Consider the following 18,472-nt stretch of genomic DNA (forward strand, 5'->3'; position numbering starts at 1 on the left):
TAACTTTACAGCATCAATGGCATCTTCGTCATCATCTTCATCTAGTATACACATTAAGTCTGGTCCAATAGAAGGAGACGTCTTATGGCTGCAACCTAAACATGTTTCCGAACATGTTTGGAATGGGGAAGCAGACAGAAAACTACATATCAGACGAGTTGTACCCATCTATCAAGGACAAGAAGAAATACCAGAGGAAATTATTCCTCTGCTTCGCCAATCAGGATTCTATTGGATAATGAAAATGGGGTACCTGAAAATTAATTCTTCATTAATTACAGCCTTGATTGAAAGATGGAGGCCCGAGACACACACGTTTCACTTGAGATGCGGAGAGGCTACGATTACTCTTCAAGATGTGTCAGTCTTGTTAGGTCTTCATACTGAAGGGGCACCATTAATTGGTCAGACTAATCTTGATTGGGCTGAATTGTGTGAAGAATTATTGGGAGTCAGACCACAGGAAGGTGAACTTCAAGGCAGTGTGGTCAAATTAAGTTGGTTGGCTCACCATTTTTCAGAAATAAATATCCATGACGGTAACGTAGAACAATTACAAGGGTTTACCCATGCATGGATCCTCAGATTCATAGGAGGAGTTCTATTTGTTGACAAAAGCAGCAGTAAAGTTTCCCTAAGGTACCTCCAATTTTTACGGGACTTTGAACAGTGCAACACGTATGCATGGGGACCTGCCGTGCTTGCTTATTTATACAGAGAGATGTGCAACGCCACCGATTACAAAATAAAATCAATCAGAGGTATGTGCATCTTAATCCAAATGTGGGCATGGGAATGCTGCACGACTTTGGCTCCAAAGAGAACTCCTCCTATAATGGAAAACAAACCACTCGGACACAGGTTAGTTTTTTTTTAAAAAAAATTTATTTGAAAATAATCAATAATGTAATGCGTCGGCACTAATTATTTCATATTTTTTTTGTAGGTGGTTGCGACGTAGAAACCAACATATTGGCAATGATGATCTAATAGTTTTCCGTTGCAAATTGGATATCATGAAACGACATGAGGTAACAAGATCATCATGTATTTGTTAAATAATAAATAAAATGTCATGGTTTAAGATAAATTAACAATTGTGTTATTGTATGCAGTTTCTGTGGAAGCCTTACACAACAACTGTTATGTCGATGTTGCCTCCCATTTGTTTGGTTGGCAGTATGGCGTGGTGCACAGTGGTGCCACTCATTTGTTTCCATGTTGTAGAGTGGCACCAACCGGATAGAGTGTTGCGACAATTTGGAATGCAACAACCTATTCCAGAGTCTCCTTCGCAACCATGGAATGTCCACGAGCTAACACTGAAAGGCAAAATGGATGAAAATTGGTTCTAGCTGTTGGCCGCATTTATCAGTCAGTGGAATAATCGAGCTGAGTTTATGGTCGACGTTTATGCTCGACAAGAGGGCCTATTGAGTTTTAACTCGGATTACATGGTGTGGTATAGGCGCAAAACAAAAATGTTTATCGACCCAAACAATGCAAACACGACTACATTGGTATTTATTTCTTTTTAATTATTTAACTTCAATTTACTTTTTAAAGCATCGACATTAATTTCCTTACCCTAATAATTGCAGGGTGAAGTTACCGAGACATTGCAGTATATGGTGTCACCACAAGGGCGAAACACATGGACAATTGATGATCTCGTGCCATATGTTGAAAAGTTAGCGATTTTATCCCAAGAGCAAGAGAGGATCACTAAGCCTGTGGCACATGGTCCAGCATCAGAGCGTCGATTTCCCCCACAACAGTTTCACATGCTTCAGTCAAGTGTTGAAACTCGAGGTTTTGACAGACGAAGGGAGATTGTTCAAGCGGAAGATTTTTCCCAACATATGGAGCAGCGTGGCCATGGAATGTATTACACGCCACCAACATTTGCTCAGTATCCTTCGCAGATGTATCAGTATCCTTTCGAAGGCCATGACACTGATATGTCTGCAAGCGAACATTCGTTTGGTGGTGTTGCGGAAACACAGCCTCATTTTTCATGGCCGACCATGACCCCTTCGCAGCAACATGATGCCCCAATGGCAACACCTAATGTCCCATTAGGTCAGCAATGGGATGTACCCGGAGCAATCCCTGCTATGGGTGACTTATTAGGTGTTGATTTGCGTCACGAGTTTTCTGCAGAGGCTGAGGAACAAGGGCGGAGACAGCGCGCAAGAAGAAATCCGGATCGTCAAGCCCGAAGGTGGGATCGACCATGTGGCACATCCTCGCGCCATCACGGACACCATAATGACTGATTTTGATGTCTCTATTTGAAATTTGTTTTGTATCTTTGTAATTTGAATTTCAGACTTAATTTATGGTATCTCATTGTACTTGTTATGGAATTGCGTTTTTTATCACCATTTGTTATTGAATCACCATCGCGGACACCATAATGACTATTTTTATGTCGCGCATCAAACTACAATAATAAATAAAGTCATACAGCAAAATTAAAGTTGACAAATACAAAGTTAGGGTTAGGGTTTATGAGTTAGTTTTAGGACTTAGGGTTATGAGTTAGTGTTAGGTTTATGAGTTAGGGTCAGGGTTATCAGTTGGGGTTAGGGTTGAGGGTTTAGGTGCAAGGTTTTGAGTTAGGGTTAGGGTTATCAGTTTGGGTTAGGGTTTATGAGTTAGTTGTAGGATGAGTTAGGTTTATGACTTAGTGTTTATGAGTTAGGTTTTAGGGTTATGGGGTTGTGTTATCAGTTAGGGTTAGTGTTATGGGTTAGGGTTAGGTTTATGAGTTAAGGGTTTATTACTTAGGTTTATGAGTTACGGTTAGGTTTATGAGTTGTGGTTAGGGTTTATTATTTAGGGTTAGAGTTTATGAGTTAATTTTAGGACGTAGGGTTTATGAGTTAGGTTTAGGGGTTATGGGTTAGTGTTATTAGTTAGGGTTAGGGTTATGAGTTAGGGTTAGTGGTTTATTTTTAGGGTTAGTGGATGGGGTTTAGGGTTAGTGGTTTATTTTTAGGGTTAGTGGATAGGGTTTATGGTTAGTGGTTTATTTTTAGGGTTAGTGGATGGGGTTTAGGGTTAGTGGTTTATTTTTAGGGTTAGTGGATTATTTTTAGGGTTAGTGGATAGGGGTTTAGGGTTAGTGGTTTTTTTAGGGTTAGTGGATAGGGTTTAGGGTTAGTGGTTTATTTTGAGGGTTAGTGGTTTATGCTTAGGGTTAGTGGTTAGGGTTTAGGGTTAGTGGTTTATTTTTAGGGTTAGTAGATATGGTTTAGGGTTAGTGGTTTATGTTTAGGGTTAGTGGTTATGGTTTAGGTTTAGTGTTTAGTGTTTTATGTTTAGGGTCAGTGGTTTATTTTTAGGGTTAGTGAGTTATGTTTAGGGTTAGTGGTTATGGTTTAGGTTTAGTGTTTTATGTTTAGGGTTAGTGGTTAAGGTTCAGGGTTAGTGGTTTATTTTTAGGGTTGGTGGTTATGGTTTAACGAATTCATTGAAGCCCAAAAATAAGTAATGTACAAAAGGCAAAATGTTTTAAGCTACCGAATTCATTGAACCCCAGAAATTCAATACATTGAACAGAACGTAAACAAATACAAATCACTCGACTAACATACATAAATCAACGATTTGAACAACTCCCACGCTCAGATTGCATTGGACAGCGACGCCTGTTATGCCCTTCGGCTCCACATCTACTGCATTTTGTTCGATACTCAGATGGTTCGACCCAATCTATCTCATTTCTTATCCTTGTTGATTTTGGCCGACCTTTCGCACGAATTGTAGTTGAGTCAGGGATAAGTGTCCATGCGTCATCAGAAGGAGGAATAGCCGCTTCATTCCCAAGAGGCCACCATTGTGCGGAGTAAGCTTTTAAGATGTGCTCATTTGTATAAACAACATCTATATATTGGTAGTAGTTCATGCTCACGTAACCACAAGCTGCAATAATGTGTGAACATGGATAGTGAAGCGCAGAATACCTTCCGCATTGACAATGACGATCATTCAAGTTTATTGCCCACTTTTGTCCGCCACGTTGCGTTATAGGGTTGAAGCTCTCCTCTACTTCAAACCTTGTGGAGTGGATATCATACACGCGAACGATGTGCGTACAAGCTTGTTCTTGATTTTTCCTCAGTTCTTTAACAAGCTTTGAACAATATACTTGGCCTTCATTTAACTGTCTTTGGGCTTGGCGGCCACGCTCAACAAAGTACTTTCGACACCTACTATACGTTGATTTCACCAATGCTGTTATGGGAATGTTGTGACAATCCTTTAAAACCTTATTGATACATTCTGAGAGGTTCGTTGTCATGTGGCCATATCGACGTCCTTCTCTATCGTAAGCCATCGTCCATTTTTCCTTTGAGATGCGATCAATCCATGTTGCTATAGCTGGACTCAGTTCACAAAATTTTTCTAAATTTTGATAAAAAATGTGCTTGCATGGAGTGTAGGCTGCATAAAATTAGTTATGAATAACAATTTTAAGTATAAATGAAAGTAAAATAAACGTGACCATCAAATATGAAATCTTACCCAATTTCTTCAACATTTCTTTTTGTTTGGCATTATTGAATTTTCGATTGAAGTTGCTTGCTATGTGTTGTACACAGTAGACATGATAACCGTGGGGAGGTTGCCAACCAAGTGCTTTGTTAGCGACAACGGACTTTATACTCGCGTGTCGATCATATATGAGACAAATACCATTTTTATCAGTGACATGTTCACGCAAGTGTGCCAAAAACCATGACCACGCTGTCAACGTCTCACCTTCAACCACCGCTAATGCTAGAGGAAGGACGCCACCATTTCCATCTTGTGATGTGGCCATTAAGAGGGTCCCACGGTATATGCCGTACAAATGTGTGCCGTCAACTTGTATGATTGGCTTACAGTACTTGGAAGCCTCTTTACATTGGCCAAAAGTCCAGAAAACTCTATGAAATTGGCGGTGTTCGTGACTAACCGTATTTCCAACGATAAAATCGTCATATAGTATTTGAAAATACGATTCAGGAGAATGATTTTGCATGTGTGTTAGCCACGACAAAAGTTTCGCATATGACTCATCCCAATCGCCATATTCAATAGCAATGGCTTTCTGTTTCGCCAACCAAGCTTTTTTGTACGACACCTTGTACGCAAATTGACTGTTAATCCTCTCTTGAATCAATGAAATTTTTATCGATGGATCTTCTCTGATCATGCCTGTCAATAGAATAACAAAATTTAAATGAAAATTAAGGCTAAACAATAACATAATATGAACATAAAATACGTACCTACTACACAAGTGGCAATTAAATCTGAATCAAGTTTCTCGTGATCTTTGGTCATGGTCATATTGAGACATGTGTGTGGTCCACCCCATTGAGTGACTTTCCATGAATCAGTTTTTTTAGATAGAATTGCCCTCATGTAGAAAGGGCAAGGACAATCTGCATTTCTATTCAAGCAACAAACCACATACTTGTCCCATTTGCTTTCAACCACTTTGAAACTTTGATGCACCCTCATAACATATTGTTTGACCGCATTCTTGACCGCATCTTTACTATCAAATTCCATGCCAACATATAATTCTTGGCCAACATTAAAAGTGGATGGCATCTCCAAACCACAAATGTCCTCCTCATCAGGATGGCTCTAGTTGATATCATTATAATGCAAAGCATCATTCCAAAATGGATTCTGAATTCCTTGTACACTTTATAGTCCAAAAAAAAATTCAAATCATACTTATTTGGCATTAAATACAATTGTTGTGAAATAATAAATGTATTGAATGAAGTATTTTTTAAGAGGAAATCATTCCTTCTACTGGGTGAACAATTCTTACTGGTGGAATCATCTCGGGGACTTCATTGTCTGTATCTGATATACCGTCAACACTGTCATCTTCGTCTAACGACTCTTCAACGTATGAGTTAGACACAAGGTAATCATCATCATCATGACCATCATCTTCGTCAAGATTTAAATTGCTCATATTTGTTGGCGGTTGTGTGTCATCATTAGATACATAATTTCCACATGATGTAAGGGAATTTGCAGAATGAAACATTGAACCACCAGCCACATCTTTTTCTATGTGCAATTCTAGAACTGACATTTCTTGTTGTTGTTTAAAACTTTCCAGCATCGTTTCAACGTCTTTGTCATCGCAAATTTGCAAGGCAATATATTTTCCTGACACTAAAAATCTACAACTGATAGCAGAAATAATTTCATTATTTTCTAACTTTACCTTGTCTCCAATTTTTTTCTTCAAAGCATTGAAACTAATTCCACGTTTAATCTGAATCGCTTTTTTGCTGCCTTCAAATATTACACAATCATTATCTTCATATACCCTTCCATTGAAATACAACACTGTTATAACCGAATTCATCATGTACCTAAAAAAAAAATATTTTAATTAATTATTCATAACAAATTCAAAATAGTAAAATGTAAGAAATAAAAAAATGATAATACAAATTATTTTACTCCAAACTAAGAAATAAAAAAAATTACTTAAAAAAATTTACTTCAAAGTTGAAATCCAGTTTTAATTAAAAATTACTTAAAAAATTTATAATACAAATTATTTTACTGCAAACTAACAAATAAAAAAAATTACTTGAAAGCTGAAATGTAGTTTTAATTAAAAATTACTTAAAAAAATTATGATACAAATTATTTTACTGCAAACTAAGAAATAAAAAAAATCTTCAAAAAAATTACTTTAAAGCTGAAATCTACTTTTATTTAAAAATTTACTTCAAACAAATTATCATACAAATTATTTTACTGGAAACTAAAAAATAAAAAAATTACTTGAAAGCTTAAATTCACTTTTAATTAAAAATTACTTAAAAAAAATTATCATACAAATTATTTTACTGGAAACTAAGAAATAAAAAAAATTACTTACAAAAAATAACTTGAAAGCTGAAATCTAGTTTTAATTAAAAATTACTTTAAAAAAATTATAATACAAATACAAATTATTTTACTGGAAACTAAGAAATAAAAAAAATTACTTAAAAAAAATTTCTTAAAGCTGAAATCTAGTTTTAATTAAAAATAACTACAAGAAAATTATGATACAAATTATTTTACTGCAAACTAATAAATAAAAAATTACTTTAAAAAAATTACTTTAAAGCAAAAATCTACTTCTAATTAAAGATTACTTAAAAAAAATTATCATATAAATTATTTTACGAGAAACTACAAAATAAACTATAAATCTAATTTAATTCTAAAATTAATAAAAACTATACATTCAAACTGCTATAAATAATTACTTACATAAAATTATAACACAAATTATTAATTTCAAAAAAGAAACGTATTATTTTGACTTCCAAAAAAGGAACGTATTATCAATTACAATTTTTTTAATATATATATAAGAACATGTTATTTTTAACAAACTATCAACACCAACCTAATCTAATTAAAAATATACTAAAAATTTCATATTTACCAAATTTTTTCAGGACTAAAAAATTTTCTTTAAATAAATATCATGACATATTTTTTTTATTTTATACACACAAACAAGGATATAAAATATAAAACTAATTTAATTAAAAAATTATTAACAACTATAAATTCAAACTAGTCTAAAAAATTACTTCAAAAGTATTTTATAATATAATTTATTTGACAGAAATTTACGAACCTCATTCACAAATTTAACCCTCAAGAACCAAATTTCAAACCAATTAAAAATATGATGACAAATTTCTTCTATTTTTTACACACAAACAATCATATAAAATATAAAACTAATTTAATTAAAAATTTCATAAAAACTATACATTGAAACTGCTACAAAAAATTACTTAAAAAAATAATAATACAAATTATTTTACGGGACATTACGAAATAAAAATATAAAACTAATTTAATTAAAGAATTACTAAAAACTATACCTTCTAAAACTCAAAACTCAAAGCCTGCATTGAAAAAAGTTCAGAAATTTAAGCACTCAGAAAAAACTCAGAAAACTCAAAAACTATACCCTAAACACTTAGAAAACTCAAAACTCCTTGTGCATTCAGAAAACTCAAAGCCTTTCTTTGTCTAAGCTACTTTTGTGATTGTGAGCACACAACTGAAAGAAGAGCATTCGTATTTATAAGCATAAAATCGCCACTCCTGATGGCTATTTTTTGTGCCCTAAATCGCCAATGGGAGTTGCAACTTCCAGGCAACTCGCCAATGGCAGTTGCAACTCCCCTTTAAAGCTCCTGCAACCTAGCCTGCACTGAAAAAGCGCCTGCGACGTAGCTGCAGCGTCAGACCATGGAACTCGCCAGTTTGATTGGCGGTTCCCTATGGCTTCTACATATCGCCAGTTCTAATGGTGATTTAGGGTCTGCATGCACATATCGCCAGTGCCATAAGCGAGTTGCTCACTGACACCAAACTCGCCATTGGCAATGGCGGTTTGGGTACTGCATGCACATATCGCCAGTGCCATAAGCGAGTTGCTCACTGACACCAAACTCGCCATTGGCAATGGCGGTTTGGGTACTGCATGGCATGCTTTTCACGTAAAAAAGTGCCCCCTGCCGGAAATAATAACAAAAGCACCCCATCTGGGGAAATACTTTTTAAAAGAACCCCAGATGGGGAAATTTGCCACACATACCCATGGATCATTGCACGTGCTTTTTTATAGAAAACTAAAACAAAAAACAATTAAAAATTTACGTACAACTGACTCACACTTCTTTTATATATGAGAAGAAAGTTTAGGATGAGAATAAATTTTGTTTTGATGTTTAATACCTACTGTGGAAACTCCGTAGGTCAACTTTTCCAATCATTCACGTCTTTTTGGATAAATATCCTGTATCCTTCTCTGACCTAGACATTAGTATCTTATAAGTACACTTATCTGAGTACTTTCCATTTGTTATTATTTGTATAAATATTTTATTATATATGTTGTAAGTAAGGGATTGTCCAATAACCTGTCTTTTCTTACCCATTTGTTTCATATTTTTCTTGTCTTTTTTCTGTCAATTTAAATGATTTATTGTAACATTCCAAACAAATTATATCAGAATAAGAATGATTCAAAAGTTGTGTAAATATGAAATTATATAGTTGATGATTATTTAAAGGAATTAATTGACAATACTTATACCAACAAAATGCATTTACTTTTTGGCAATCTATCACATAAGAACTCTACAATTAAATGTGCTTGACTTGGAGTAGTTATGGGATGGGTGACCTTTTGAAAAGTTTTCCAAAAAAGTGTATGAGTAAGGACAAAACACGTTGAAAAATCTTGTATTTATTTGTAGAAATAGTTATTGATCCTGAAAGCAACCGAAACAGATTGTCAAGGTCTCGATTATAACACCCCAAGTGTTGAGTTCTAGAAATATATCATAAGGAGAACTCTTATTAAGACCCTTTTGTTATATTTTTTTTGTAAATATTTGTTATTGTTATTTGTATACTATTGGTTTTATCCTAAACATGTATTTGTGTTGTGATAGTGTGTATGTTCTTATACACGTGTGTATTTGGTGTATATTATTATTATTGTTGTTGTTGTTGTCGTCGTTGTTATATTATATTATATTCAGAGTTAGAAGAGTATTAGACTAATTTATTATAGTTAAATTAATGCTTGGAAAGTTGTCTAAGTCTAATGTTAGTTTTATGATGACAATAATAGATACACCACATCATATCTTCAGTTATAGGTATCCATTTGAGGTGTTTTTTGCATAGTTGAAAATCTTGCTGAAAAAGCTGCAATTCATTTGTACACCTTAGAAACCAAAATCAGCTTCCATCTTAGATAAAAATCAACTCCAAAGTAGGTCACTTGATAATGAAAAATACTGTAAGTGTCACATTGGACAAAATAACCTCATGAATCCATTTCTTCCCTTATATATAGAGGAGACCAATAAGCCTTATATGCACCAAAAAATTAAGTGGGCTTAGCGTTAGGCACGGAGCCCCTCAGTCAATATTTTCATATTTCCCTTTGAGTTTTCAAACTCGGGGTGTTTAGACATCTTGAGATTGTGTTTTAAATCACAACCAAGTTTTTACCATAGTAAGAGTTGTCGTGGAGATTGTGGTGGATGAAACCTTTGGGTCAATGCATTCTTGGGAGTAGTTACAAGATCGCCTTCCTTTTCTTTGTTGAAAAATTGTTTCATTTGAGGTTAGGGGGAGTGGGTTCTCTCTTTTTCTTTTGTTGTATGAGTGGTAATGAGTCACGGGTAGATTGTATGATCTTAGGTTTATGATTATAGCAATTTTATTTTCCTTGGATGGTTTGTGAATACCTTGAAACACTTTTTTTTGTTATTATTTGGGTGGATTTATTTGTTGTATGTTTTGATGTTCTTGAAATTGAATTTGATAATTGATGTTGGACGAACATGCTGATTTTCTGATAAAAAATATCAAATTAGAACACCAAAACATGTACTTAAATGATATAATTAGACTTTGTGTTCTTCGTAAGACTTGTAGCCTTGGATGTTATCTAGTTAATGATTTTATTTCACTCAAAAATGATTTATATAACTCTTGATATTGTAATTTTAGTGAGTAAAGGTTAAGCTGTCACAATTATGGTTAGTTTCTATATTTCCTAATTTTAGGTTTCTAAACGATTGAAAAAGATTTTTGAGGTTAACATAGAAGTTGTAGATAACCGTCTTATCTTTCTAACTAGATAAGAACCAACTTAATAGGATTATTATACTCTATGAAGGTCATAGTGATGCGGGAGGAAAAATGAGTGTGTAATATTGATATCATAATGAGTGGTAGCATGATGCATGATGTTTATACTTATGATTCAACGAATGAAGTGATGTGATAATATTGTTGTGTAAATGAGTGAATGTGCCCATGATTAATATTGTGACTGAATGCATGATGTCCACAAGTATATGCGAAAGTAATATGTCATGGTATGCAATGTGTTGCGAAACAATGTAAGGAGAACCTATCCCCGTGGGATAGGCATCTCCAAGGAAATTTAAAAATAAATCATGTGTATATTGTCTATGATCCATGCATCATGTTGTGCATATGCGTTTTGAAGTGAAGGACGTTTATGAACCTAACTGAGGAGGCCATGAATGAGTTGATGTATGACTCTAACCTTGGGGTGCAACGGTTCGAAATCTCCTATAAACTCATGTTGATCACATGTGTTGGAGTATCCTTGCAAGGCAGGAACACCCTAACATGCCATTGGCAATGTCATCTCAGAGAGAGTGATAGTGTTGGGTTGCCCATTATGTGGCAGTTCGTCAACTACATGGACTCTCGGGCTGCATTCACAGTATTTTTCAAAATGGTACCACATGCATATGAGTCTACGAGTCTAATCTTCATCGCATTTCATGTGTGAATTTGTACATGGAATGTTTGATTTGGATGAGGCATGTATCTCACTCCCTGTCTGTTTGTCTCGTTTGTGTTTGGGCTGAATGTCACCCTTGCAGGTGAGTTTCTGTAAGTTTATGATGATGATGTTACATGAGAGATTTAAGTCTCCATTTTATATTACTATTAATTTTAGGGTCGTGGATGCTCTAAAACAATGTAACAATGGGACACATGTTTTATTTATTTATCTAAGAATTAAATTAATAACTAGTTTTCCATCATATTTTATTTAATATGATTTGTATGGACTTTGGAGCTTCAAGATTTGTTTAACATGGAGTTACATTATTTATTGATTTGTTTTCTTTAAGTTTATAAACATTTGCCATGTAATACTCTTACCACAAAATAAGTTTTTTTTTAAAGTCTATACATCCTTTTAATTAAATTCCGCTACGGGCGTATTTAGAAACTATTACAAGTGTATGCATCTTGGGGTTGAAAGGTGTTACATCGATCGAAAAGGACTGTCTACGAAGGATTCTGACAAATGAGGAGTTGAGTGAAGTGTCTCTGTGTGAAGTGTTGTGGTGTGTAAGTCACTGAGAAGTCAATAATCAAGGATGTTGCAAAAGTTGGTAGGCATGTAACACCCCAGACGAATGACATCGAAATGAAAGAGATATAGATGTTGTGCATGTATGAGACTGTACAGTAGAAAATAACTTAAAGGAATTAATTGCTAATATTTATATCAGCAAGATGCATCTACTTTTCAGTAGCCTATCACTTAAGAACTTTGTAGTTAATCGTGTTGGCTTGGAGGAATTATGGGATGGGTGACCTTTTGAAATTTTTTTTGGAAAGTGTCAGAGTGAGGACAAAGCATATTGAAAAGTCTCGTGTTGGTTTGTAGGGACATTCATTCATCCTGAAAGCAACTGAAGCATATTGCTGAGGTCTCGGAAAGGGCTACTTACGAAGGCTTTTGATAGATTGATGGTTCTAACTGACGAGGAGTTGAGTGAAGTGTTACCGTGTGGAGTGTCGTATAGTGTGAGCCGTCAACAATTAGGGACATTACAAATGATACTAGAACAAATCTCTCTTCCAGTACAGTATGCTTTAAGGACAAACCAGAGTGAAGTTAGTGGGCATGTAACCCCCAAGCGAATCACATCTGAATGAGAGGTATCCATCCATAAGCTATGTAGGTACGAGACTGTACAATTGAGAATGATTTAAAGCAATTAATTGGTACTACTTGTACCAATAAGATACATTTATTTTTTTAGTAGTCTATCACTCAAGAATGTCATAGTTAAGCGTGTTTAACTTAGAGCAATTATAAAATGGATAACCTTCTATGAAATTTTCGAGAAAGTGAGTGATGACAAAGGATGTTTGTGGGGATAGTCGTTGATCCTAAAAACAAATGAAACAGATTGTCAAGGTCTCGAAAAAGATTATTCCCTATTTGTATTGTTTTTTTTTCTCACTAATATTATTATTTTTTTAATCTAAATGATTATTCTCTTCCATTTCCCTACTTGTTTGCATGTTTTTTCTTCTCAATATTTAAATAATTTTTCCCAAGGATGTAAATCGATTATTCTCACTAGTTAGTTTCGTCTTCCTGCCAGATTTATTCAGTTATTTTTCTATTCATTTTTATTTTTTTTCATTGGAATAATTTATTTTCTTCCATTTGCATATTTTTTTTGTGCGTCATTTGAATAATTTTTAGGCTATTTTTTTTCTCATTTCATATTTTTTTATACTTACTTTTCTCACTTATAATTTTTAGGCTTTTAAAAAATTGAAATTATCATAAATATCAATTAGGAAACAATTAAGTCAATAAAGTGATAAATAATAACAGTGTAACAATGTCAATCTTGAAAACAGTTTTTTCTCGTAAAATTCAATGATACCCAATTATTTTGTTATTAGTGACTAGTTTCTAATTGTTTATATGATGCCACGTGATTTTTTTAGCAGTTGTAATTGTGACAGTTTTATTTTGTTATTATTATCACCTGCTGGCCGGTGTTGTTACTAATCGGGACTAGATCCTCTGGGTGATTTTTCACTTGCATTTTTTTATGTGAAAATCTTTATCACTTGAAATTTTTTATCAATAAAATATCATGTTCTCCTTTACTTTTAAGTAATATTTAAACCTTGTCTCTCTTATTATTAATTAAAGGGCTGAAATTTCAATGAAACATCTTCAATATGATTTTCATATAAACAATCTGATTTATGATATTTTAATTTTAAACAATTGAGTTAATTTTTTTTAATGAATTTTTTTATTAACAAGTTATTTAACTCAAATATATCTCATTTCTCTCTTATATATTAAACAATTGTTATTTATATATGTAAATTTTTTAATTTTAAGCAATTCAAAATCACATACGTCAAAATAATATTTTTTTTTATAAACAACTCTCAATGTTCTAAATGAGTTAGATATACTTAAAAAAGAAATGTCTTTAAAGTTGAGTATTTTTATCATGTTTAAAATAAAATCTTATGTTAATCTTTAAATAGAAATGTTTGTCATTTTGTCTTTTTAGATTTTAATTTTATTAAACTTTTAAAAATTAAATTCTCAATATTAATTCATGCATTACTTATCTTTCTTATTATTTGGGTATGCATATACTGATATATTTTGATGATTTGTTTTTGAGTAATTTAAAGACATTTAAAGATTAATTATCTTTTCTTAATTAGTTTTTTTTTTCATACACAATTATTGGAATTCGAATCTTTTGACTACTTATTTAAGAAACTCAAGTTCATAATCATATCTTTATATTTATCTTTATTATTTTTAATAATGAGTGAAAACATTAAAAGCTAAAATTAATAAATAATCGGTAGAAGTTTAAATTGATTTGTCTATCTATCAATGCTAAAAGAAGATTTTCGGATTGTCCACTGCCACTGGCCACGTTCCATACATACAAGTTCTGGCCATTGGATACGGATCTTATCTCGTTCCATACTTTCTTGGTTACCCAAGATTTTAATTTACAAGTGTACGGCTCAGCAAGAGTTCTACAAATATATCTCCCATGCATATATAGTATGACAAAGGAAGATTGTGGTATACTCTTCTCCGCGTCGTTCTCAAAAAAGAAAATGATGAATAACTTTTAGTAAACTATTCATCTATTTAAAGTTTTATTATGTATGATTATACTATATTTATACACAAATTGAAATAATATAATAACTTAAACAAAAAATAAAAAGAAAAGTAAACTATTTCTATGTGATATATCTGCTAAGTATCTTTTATCTTTTATTTATCTTTATCTTTCTTACCTATTGATGTAGTCCTATTTTTTTTTACCAAATTCTGAGATGTACTTTCAATGGATCCTTCCAACATAATTTACCCTATGTTTGAATATGCGTCGATTAGGCGAATTTCCTGTATGGGGTTACTTTTAGAAACATTTTCCCGAAATGAGTCAGTTTCTAAAGTAATCCTTGCATGATGCTCTTTTTTACATAGAGACCATGCAAATCGCAGCTCTTATTGACGTTTTCGTTCTCGACGCGACAGCTGGTCATGGTGTCGTCAGCTTCAATGGCGTGTTGCAGGAGCTTGGACTCGCCAGTTTGACTGGCGAGTTGAGGTTAGGGCACTATTTGCTCAGCCTACGCGTGCAGCAGGAAATTTGCAGGAGGGACAACCTTTTCGCAGATGAAAGCGCCAGTGCTACTGGCGATTTGCGCTGCAGTTGGGAGTAGCCAGTAGCACTGGCGATTTGAGGTTGAAGTAGTCATTCCCAATGGCGATTTCAGCTCTTTATAAACCCCAGTTTCCTCTATTTCATGTGCGTTTCTTGAAAATACTGAGAGTTCATATCTTTATAAAGGTGCAGATCCATATTTTATGTGCGTTTTTTAAAAAATAGTGAGTTTCAAATTGTTTATTATCCTATCAAGTTCAATCCTAAAAACGTTGTTGAAGGCAGGTTTAAGGTACAACTTTAAGGTATAAAAGTTCAAATGTGTATTGAATGAATGTTATTTTTATGAAGTAATTTTTTTATGCCGGAAAAAAGTTTGAATGTGAAACGTTTATTATAATTTTTTGTAATTAAGTTGTATTTATTTGAGTTAAATTTGTGAGGGTTAAAATAAAAGTTTGTTTTAAAAAACAATTATATCATCATATTTATTTGAAGAAAATATGTTGAGTAAAAAAATTGTTTTGAATATGAAGTTTATAGTTAGTTAGTTTATAGTTATTTTATAATTATATTAAGTTGGTGTTGGTGTTTATGTTGTATTAGTGTCTTAAAAATTTATGAGTGTTCTTTGAAGTGTGTTGATGTTGGTATTTTTTTAAGATGAAGCGGTAATATTTTTTTAATTAGATTAGGTTCATTTGTTGGTGTGTTAAAAATTTATATGCGTTGAAGTTGAAAGTGTTATTTATTTTAATATAATTGTAGTAATAATTTTGTAATTACCTATTTTCATTTTGAAGTTATTATTGTGAAGATTAATTATTTATATGTCCGCCTATTTGAGATATTGTACAAATGATTGATGCTATTGATATTTAGACACTTACAAATTACGGACACCATAACAATACGTTTAAATTTTTGTTATATTTTTTTCCGTCAAATCATTTAACGAAAGACACCATAATAACTTATTTGACGACGCTTTGTTGTTTCTCGTATCATATTTATTTGAATATATTTGTAGTAATTTTGTAATTACCTATTTTCATTTTGAAGTTATTATTGTTAAGATTAATTATTTATATTATTAACTTCGTTCATGAATTTTTTTATTTTGTCTTTAAAATTACTATGTTGAAATTATTCATTTTTTTAAGTGTGTCCCATGAAATTTATTTCAAGTTAATTAAATTATTTTAAAAGACAAATTGAATGTGAAATTCCAATAAAGGGACCTTTTGTGATTAGATTTTATTAGTTTGAAATTATTCATTTTTTTTAAGTGTGTCCCATGAAATTTATTTCAAGTTAATTAAATTATTTTAAAAGACAAATTGAATGTGAAATTCCAATAAAGGGACCTTTTGTGATTAGATTTTATTAGTTTGAAATTATTCATTTTTTTTTAAGTGTGTCCCATGAAATTTATTTCAAGTTAATTAAATAATTTTAAAAGACAAATTTAATGTGAAATTCCAATAAAGGGACCTTTTGTGATTAGATTTTATTAGTTTGAAATTATTCATTTTTTTTAAGTGTGTCCCATGAAATTTATTTCAAGTTAATTAAATAATTTTAAAAGACAAATTTAATGTGAAATTCCAATAAAGGGAGCTTTTGTGATTAGATTTTATTAGTTTGAAATTATTCATTTTTTTTAAGTGTGTCCCATGAAATTTATTTCAAGTTAATTAAATTATTTTAAAAGACAAATTTAATGTGAAATTCCAATAAAGGGACCTTTTGTGATTAGATTTTATTAGTTTGAAATTATTCATTTTTTTAAATGTGTCCCATGAAATTTATTTCAAGTTAATTAAATAATTTTAAAAGACAAATTGAATGTGAAATTCCAATAAAGGGACCTTTTGTGATTAGATTTTATTAGTTTGGATTTAAGTGTGTCCCATTTTATAATTTTTTTGACGTGTTAAAATATTGTTTTTGTAGGTACACGATGAATTCAGTTATAACAGTGTTGTATTTCAATGGAAGGGTATATGAAGATAATGATGGTGTAATATTTGAAGGCAGTAAAAAAGCGATATAGATTAAACGTGGAATTAGTTTCAATGCTTTGAAGAAAAAAATTGGAGATAAGGTAAAGTTACAAAATAATGAAATTATTTCTGCTATCAGCTGTAGATTTTTAGTGTCAGGAAAATATATTGCTTTGCAAATTTGTGATGACGAAGACGTTGAGACGATGCTGGAAAGTTTTAAACAACAACAAGAAATGTCAGTTCTAGAATTGTACATAGAAAAGGATGTGGCTGGTGGTTCACTGTTTCATTCTGCAAATTCCCTTACATCATGTGGAAATTATGTATCTAATGATGACACACAACCGCCAACAAATATGAGCAATTTAAATCTTGACGAAGATGATGATCATGATGATGATGATTATCTTGTGTCTAACTCATACGTTGAAGAGTCTTTAGACGAAGATGACAGTGTTGACAGTATATCTGATACAGACGATGAAGTCACCGACATTTCTCAACCAGTAAGAATTGTTCACCCAGCAGAAGGTATAATTTGCTCAATTAAAAAATTAGACAATACATTTATTATTTGATGTCAATTGAATTTAATGCTAAATAAGCATTATTTGAATTTTTGTTTTGAACTGTTAGCTGCACAACGAATTGAAAATCCATTTTGGAATGATGCTTTACATTATAACAATATCAACTGGAGTTATCCTGATGAGGAGGACATTTGCGGTTTGGAGATGCCGTCGACCTTTAATGTTGGCCAAGAATTATATGTTGGCATGGAATTTGATAGTAAAGATGCGGTCAAAAATGCACTCAAACAATATGTTATGAAGGTGCATCAAAGTTTCAAAGTTGTTGAAAGCAAATCGAACAAGTATGTGGTTTGTTGCTTGAATAAAAATGCAGAGTGTCCTTGCCCTTTCTATATGAGGGCAATTTTATCCAAAAAAACAGATACGTGGAAAGTCACACAATGGGGTGGACCACACACATGTCTGAATATGACCATGACACAAGATCACGAAAAACTTGATTCAGATTTAATTGCCACTTGTGTAGTAGGTACGTATTTTATGTTCATATTATGTTAATTTTTTGTTAATTGTCATTTAAATTTTGTTATGTTATTGACAGGCATGGTCAGAGAAGATCCATCAATAAAAATTTCTTTGATTCAAGAGAGGATTAATAGTGAATTTGCGTACAAGGTGTCGTACAAAAAAGCGTGGTTGGCGAAACAGAAAGCCATTGCAATTGAATATGGCGATTGGGATGAGTCATATGCGAAACTTTCGTCGTGGCTAACACACATGCAAAATCATTCTCCTGGATCATATTTTCAAGTACTACATGACGATTTTATCGTTGGGA

Source organism: Glycine soja, chromosome 16 (assembly GCF_004193775.1).
Source record: "Glycine soja cultivar W05 chromosome 16, ASM419377v2, whole genome shotgun sequence".
Lineage (NCBI taxonomy): Eukaryota > Viridiplantae > Streptophyta > Magnoliopsida > Fabales > Fabaceae > Glycine > Glycine soja.